Genomic DNA, 7,648 nt, shown 5'->3' on the forward strand with positions numbered 1-7,648 from the left:
TTGGAATTTTTACCAATGGTGGGTTTGCTACAAAAAATGATCGCCTGGGGGGTTGAAATAATATTTCCATGCTGGTGAACAATCAACTAAGCTCTTAAAAACACGCAGAAAAAAGAACAAGAAGTGCTTTTCAGTCATGGTTCCTGATCCCAAAAAAGTGTGGGGCGGACAAATGATATAGTACCTCCCACTTTGAAGGTGGGCGTGGACATGTCCCCCCTCTAACCCGCCTGTTGACGCCCTTGGCCGATTATAACGGAAGCGATGGTGTCGAGTGCGGGCTTATTATCTTGTATACGTATGTGATAACGCGGACCTGAATGCACGCAGGAAATAGTTGCTACACGTGCATACGCATCCACGTGCATTTTATACTTTAGATCACGCTTGCGTAGATAATCTATCCCGGGGCTTCTATGCGGTCAATCGTCACGTACGCCAATATATATTGCGTTTATAATATTATATATAATATATATAATAATATAATAATATTATAATAAAATATATAATATATATATATATAGATATATAAATATATATTATATAATATAATAATAATATATGCGTGTGTGCGTGTGTATGTGTGTGTGCGCGCGTGCGTGCGTGTGTGTGACGCTCATATATAGAACAAAGAACTGAACTGCGCATATAGCCAGACACCCGCCAAGTCAGTGTGCAACAAATGCAGCCATGCGGCTGGGAAGCCCCCCAAACGCCCCCAAATTCTTCTGCATTAGGTTCTGCGTATGGTTTCGCCGCTACATATTGCGAAAATCGTTCGCGTTACGTATGTCTAGCAATCAACGCACGTGCGTCCTTGTTTCGCACGGTGAGCAGTAGCAGCATGCAGCAGTGTGAAGATATTGCGTCAACGGGATCCGGTGCTTATGAGAACCCCGTGTCTTTACCGTGGTGTCTTAATTAGTTTTAGTTCGACTCTCACGTATAGTACCCTCAGACGAATTCTGGCTATAGCGAGTGGTATGAATCTAGCTAGCTTCATCTAGATATTCGATTGCACGTGTTTGACATGTATTCGAACAGTGGATCGAACTAGCATTCGTGCGAACTGGCCTTGCGATCCGACTCACGGGACTTGACCCGGCCAACATGGCGCCTATGCGTTCATATGTTCGCTGACTGTCCATAACATCAGGAGTGAATAATAATAGATCTAATATAATGGATAGATCGATCTATGCTAATATATATATATATCTAATATAATAATAATCTAATATTATTCACTCCTGTTAACATATTACTCCCTGAGCGAGACCTGGTTAAGGATACTCTCAAGGTTTTAGGAAAACTTTTACCGATTTTTTATTTTCAACTTTATTCGATGGCTAACACTATGTGCCACCTGTGTACATGCTCATTTCTCTATATAACGGTACATGTGAACTGTCAGAGCGTTTTGCTTGCCCGCGTACATGTGGAGTGAGCCGCGGCTGACGTCAGAAAAACGCCGATTTCTCCGTTCCAATTTCTGACTTAGTAGTCGATGTATAAATGGATATTTCTCTGTGATTACAACTCGGATTAATTTAATTTTACACTCGTTTTAATGGTAACATATTGCTGTAAAAAAAGTGCTTCAGGGATTGTTATTAAGTGCCGTATTTTATTAGTTATGCCTCTTTATTCGCTAAAAATTTTAATTCTAACACACAACTTGATTTTTAAGCAGTTTTTTCCATTTTTCTCGGTAAATCTGAAACTTAAAGAAAAATCCTGACGCACTATTTTGGTCCATATTGTGCTTAACATGTGGCAAAAATTTTGTATACTCACTCTTTCTGGTAGTTGAGAAATATCCAAAATATCATTTTTACATAAAAATTCAAAATTTGTGTGGTAACATAATTAGGTGCTGGAAATTTCATGAAATTTTTTGGCTTGAGCATAGAGATATATCTCCTCTATAAATAAAACAAGTGATTGATTCGATTCATTCGCCAATAAACGTTTAATATTCATTAGAGCAATACTCGTGCAAAAGGTGGAGATGGAAATAAATAAATAAATAAATAATTTCATCAGGATTAGACCAAGGCAGGTTTTGACAATGGGAGCAGCGTTGAAATTTAGCCGCGTGCTCATTTTCTTCAAATATCAAACTATTAGGTTAAATCATTCGTAACACAGCTAGCTCCTCAGTTGGCTATATAAGACTTGTTTGAATGCAACCGCGGTGGAATTATTGTGTTCTCAACACGACGCCTTGTGATTGAGTACTGCCGAGGGGGATGTTATCATCACCAGATAAAAGTTTGCTCATTCCGAGCATCGTGTCCAAGCGTTGTCATCCGTGCCAGTGTCTGTCCCGTACGCATCTGTAAATGCAATCACGTATTGTGAACCATCACAGTATCATCATCCATTGGCGTCAATGAAATTTCGACGCAGTTTTTTTCATTCATTCATTCATTCATTCATTCATTCATTCATTCATTCATTCATTCATTCATTCATTCATTCATTCATTACGCTCGTGCGAAAAAAATCTTCTGTGAGTCTGTCTAGGAGTTCTTGTGCATGGGTATTTCGACGTAAACAAATTTCATCTTCATTTCTTATCGCTAATCCTGTAGTGAGCAATGTATTGGTGCTTCATGACCACCAGGATCGTGTCTACCCTCGTGGTGATCGTCCATTACATTTCTGCTCGATCGTAAACCCCCATGATATAAATAAATAAATTAATTAATTAATGATTAAATTATTATTAATTAATTAACTAACGAATTAATTGATATGATTAAATACACTGTAGCGAGCTATTTGAGGGTGTGGCACCTCTCACTACAACTCGGTACATAGAGATGGCTTGACAGGCATGGTGGAGGCTATGTGCGTGCTTTTGTTGCCGCGATAATAAGCGCATTGATGTTCAGCACAGAGAACGGCTGTTAATTATGACTTACGATATACCTTTTTACCTGTACATGATATTTTATGTGAGACGCTGTTAATCTCACGCAACGTCGCATAGCTTATAAAACTTCATGTTTCGGCAGGGATAGTAGATCTTTATACCGCTATTGCTGGGTAGACGAGTTTATGTGCTCGCATTTCATAACTCGAAATCAACTGTTAATACTCGGTATACTAAATTAAATCGGTGTGATAATGTTAAGGAATTCTCATCCCTCTCATTCGAACACTCACTCCTCCGTCACTCACTCACTCACTCACTCACTCACACTCATACGCTGCCACGCACGTACAATACTCTCGCTCACACACACACACACGCACGCACGCACGCACGCACGCACACACACACACACACACTCACTCATTCACGGTCTCCTTGACTACCCCTCCCTCCTCTATTTCTGCCTCTTTTTCTTCCTTGAATTTCCTCTCGCTCTGTCTCTCTCTATCACTGTCGATCTCTGTCTCTCTACGTCGTCACTCTCTCGTGTCATCCTAATCTTTTCCATTGCAGAAAGCAATGACATATTCACCCCCTATTGCGTCTAGCGTGTTCACGTCGCTGTTTAATAACTATTTTCGGCCATGTTCAGTGTGATACTGATTGTTGTCATGGAGAACCAACTCAGGTGCGCGCGTGTGAACACTGTCGCGAATTATGTTTTAACACGTGACAGTATGTGATCGGTGTGGTTCCGCCTTAGGTGCCATGTTAAATGGGGAGACATTTTTGATAAGAGAGATTTTACGCGGATGACACGAGTAAGTCTGTTTTATAATGGAAGACTTTCCCACATTGGCGCTGACCTTGCACGACTACATTCGCTCGTGTTGGTCCGTTCAACTGTTTTAGACGGCTGCTGGCGTAGACGGGAGAGATGTTTGTAGTCGAATATTGTAGATTGTTGAAAGTTGATTGTTGTTGTTGTTTTGCAAGAATGTAAATATATGGTATCTTGGAATTGTACAAATGTTCATATGTTCGCTGTTGTTTGTATAATTCAACATTTGGCTAGCTATAACCATATTTTAGTCTACACACGCTTCGCGTGCCCTCTTCGTATATGGTTTCGGTATCCCTAGTGGATTTTAAACATCAAGTTAATTTGTCGTTATGGGACTTTAATAGAAGAAATTAAACTTGTTGGTCGCATTGATCAGGCAGGTCGTTTAATTGGTGTGACAACACTGCCACTTTTGCGCCCTATAATTTTAATATGTACTATGTAGAGTCCCTTAATATAGATAGTCTCTATATTAAGGGACTCTCCTACTATGATCGCGTAAGAGCCACCTAGATGTAGAGCGTCAGCTACATTATACACTGGTTATCGAAGTTGCACGAATTCAGGTGCGAGTTTCCTCTTACCAATTCCCTACACCGACGATTTTTAGTGGATTTGGGGTCCAAAAATCATCGGTGTGAACATTCGTCAGAGGAAATTCGGACTAACAGGACAGGTATGGTGCACCAAGGCAGGCAAACGCTTGCCAATGCAGTCTGAAGCAGAAAAATCGTCACAGTTTCCCCAACCCTTTATCCACCTTCCATACTACTGCTTCTATTTCCTTTCCATAACACAACGTCCATTCACTCGCTTAGTTAGTCTCCATCTAACTAGCTACAGATGTTCACTAATAATGGTTAGCTAGGTAATGCAACAGTTCTTCCTATCCATGGATTTCCTACAATATAAGTGATGAAACTTATAACTTTCTATAAAATTTGTCATGGTCAGGTGTAGATTGGCATTCCCTCATGCTTGATTAAGCCAGTTCGTTGCACTCGATCATCTGAGCGTGATCATTGCTTTCGACATGTGCCGTCTTCTAAGGATCCGTTAAGTTTAGCTTCTTTGTTTTTGTCATTCCGTATTGGAATTCTCTCCCTTCCTCTTTAGTAAATTGCAAATTTGAGGCTTTTTCTACTGCGATCCGCATTGTTGATCTGTCTATTTGATCAGCTTGTCTCTTTCCGTCTTTGATATAGTCCCTTTGACTTTGAAAACTATTATTTACGAGGTTACTAGGTTATGATGCAAGTCCGGTTGCCCCGAATTGCTGTTGAAACGTAGACAAGACTTTGTTTGCTAATTAATATTAATCCGTGGATTAAATACATACCAACACGTGAACCCCGCCAGGAATTCCAAATCACAGCTATAAGATCAGATTCATGGCGCTTTCCCGCTTCTCCAACAAGGTACAAAATTCGAATGCATTTACGAACATTATTAAACATCACATATCGATCTATAACATCTTTAACGGCACCTAACATACTAAAACTTATTATATAATGGGATGAGCTTCACGTTGGAACATTTACGAGTGGGCAGAGATGTGTAAAAAGGCGATTCCACACCTTGATCGCGAAGCAACTTTATATTGGCTTGCCGTATCATTATGCCGGAAAAATCATAGCCGAGGTCACGAATGGCGGGTGGGAGAATTTCGTAGACTCCCTCCTTAGGAGATCCTCCGCCGCCTGTCTAACGGACAGGAAGAATATCTACGACCGTCGCTTCTCTCCTAATTTTTCCTTCCGGCGATTAGAATCGTCCCCCTCTCACTGCCCCCACAGCCCCGCCGCTTCCAGATCCGTCTCGATTATAGTAGCCACGCACGAGCACGTCGCGTGCCGAGACAGATGGCTTTTTACGTTCCCACGCTTAATCCCGACCTCAGGTTTCTGATTTCCCGCGATCGCCGCATCTGGGAAGGTATCGCCCGGAACCTCCTCAAACCTCGACAGACGCCAGCCGGCGGAAAGACGGCCGTAAAAAACCCGCTCGCTCGCGTCGCCGCCGGGCCATCTGCGTTGCGGAGCATCGTCCGCATCCCTGCTGAAGCCCTAAAGCACGGCGCGATGACGTCGGCTCATTAACAACAGAAGCCAATTAATTAGTCGCAACTCCTGGTGCGGGTGCGCGTGAGACTTGGTGTGTTTGAGCAGCCAACAACTCTCCGCTTGCCATGCTGAGGCCGGCTGCGGGCATCACTCAGCCCGCCGCTGCGGCTGGTGCTGGTGACGCTCGCTCTGCGCGGTGGTAGTGACCTCGGCATCACTACCAGACTCGCATCGGTAGTCACTGCCAGACGCCTATATATCTATATAACAACGAACCGAATCGCTTACCGCAGGAGTGTTCGCTACGGAGTACCATGAGTCCATTACTCGCACCTACTGCTGCTGCTGCTGCTGCTGCTGCTGCTGCTGCTGCTGCTGCTGCTGCTGCTGCTACTGCTACTGCTACTGCTGCTGTTACTGCTACTGCATGCTACTGCTACTGCATGCTACTACTACAACACAGTTTAGTATAGAATCGCATACATGGTTCATACGAATTTTTTGTTTTAATTCAAATTAATCAAGGACTTATCAAGGGCTATATATGAATTTTCAAGGACCATGTTAAAGCATTATCAATTCATGATTGAGCTTGACAGGGATGCCATAGCTTAGAACTACTATAAGTTATTATGAGCCTATAATTAGCCACAAGCTCATTATTATTATTGACACGGTTAAAATATTAACAAGAGATGCGATAGTTTGGATCGAGAAAGGCACGGTTCAACTGAATAAATCCCAAGATCTAGACCCGGTAGAGTTACAGGCACAAGCCATGGTCTTCCCTCCTATCCCGTCTCCGCCCAAAGCATTTTACTCTATCATTGTCTCGCCTCGCACGAAGATGCAATCTAGAAATCCCTTATGGGTGTTCGATTTGTTGACCTAGTGGGGAAAATGAGTAAAAAAACATGGTGACAGATGGGCAAACTATAAATAACGACAGACTCGAACATGTTGCCGTCACCAACCCACGTCCCTTCCCCCGGAAATCATTCGCATGTATATTCGCATATCGCATATCGCATATCGCATCGCCCCGGGGAAAAACGTGCCATTATTAGTGTCACGCATCTAAAAATCGAGGGCAAATCAAAAACAACTACCTCGGCAGAATATGCTCGACAATCGTAGACTGGCCACACCTCCTTCATGCGTACGAGTAAAATAAAAAGGAATACGGTCCTGTAGCAGTCTTCTAATTATCCCAGGCCTTCATCCACAGATGATTAACTAGAAACGAGCAGTTGTCGCCAACTACATGTATCCCCCGTGATCTAGTATGAATGGAATATCTCAGTAAGGCAGGTAAAGTTAAATAAGTCACAAAGACAAAGGTTTGTTGACAACTGGTCTGCCTCAAATGTGCAAGTAAATGGTCGCAGTGACCTGGTTTTGGTACTGTGCACACCTTCTCCCCAAGATGCCAAGGTGCGTTATGGTAAAGCGAAGACGCCAATCGTTTTTGGTGTGGGCGGAGTCATCGTTGCCATGGTAAGAACATTTTTGTGGAAATATTGTAGAACCTGTAACTTGTGCTGTTTTTACCCGATTGTCATGGAATTTGGCACACAGGGCCGATATAACATGTCATATATATATATGTATATATTGGTCCTGTGTGCCAAATTTCATGACAATCGGGTAAAAACTGCAGAAGTTACAGGTTCTAGAATATTTTGACAAAAATGTTGTTACCATGGCAACGATGACTCCTTCGCCCACACCAAAAAACGATTGGCGTCTAGAGAGGGTTAAGATATACTAGGATTGGTTAGAGAAAGCTACGACACAGCAATAACCCCGTAAGTTAGGATGTTACTCGCGCACCTCTAGTGTACGCGGTTT

This window comes from Priapulus caudatus, unplaced genomic scaffold (assembly GCF_000485595.1).
Source record: "Priapulus caudatus unplaced genomic scaffold, Priapulus_caudatus-5.0.1 Scaffold188, whole genome shotgun sequence".
Classification (NCBI taxonomy): Eukaryota; Metazoa; Priapulida; class Priapulimorpha; order Priapulimorphida; family Priapulidae; genus Priapulus; species Priapulus caudatus.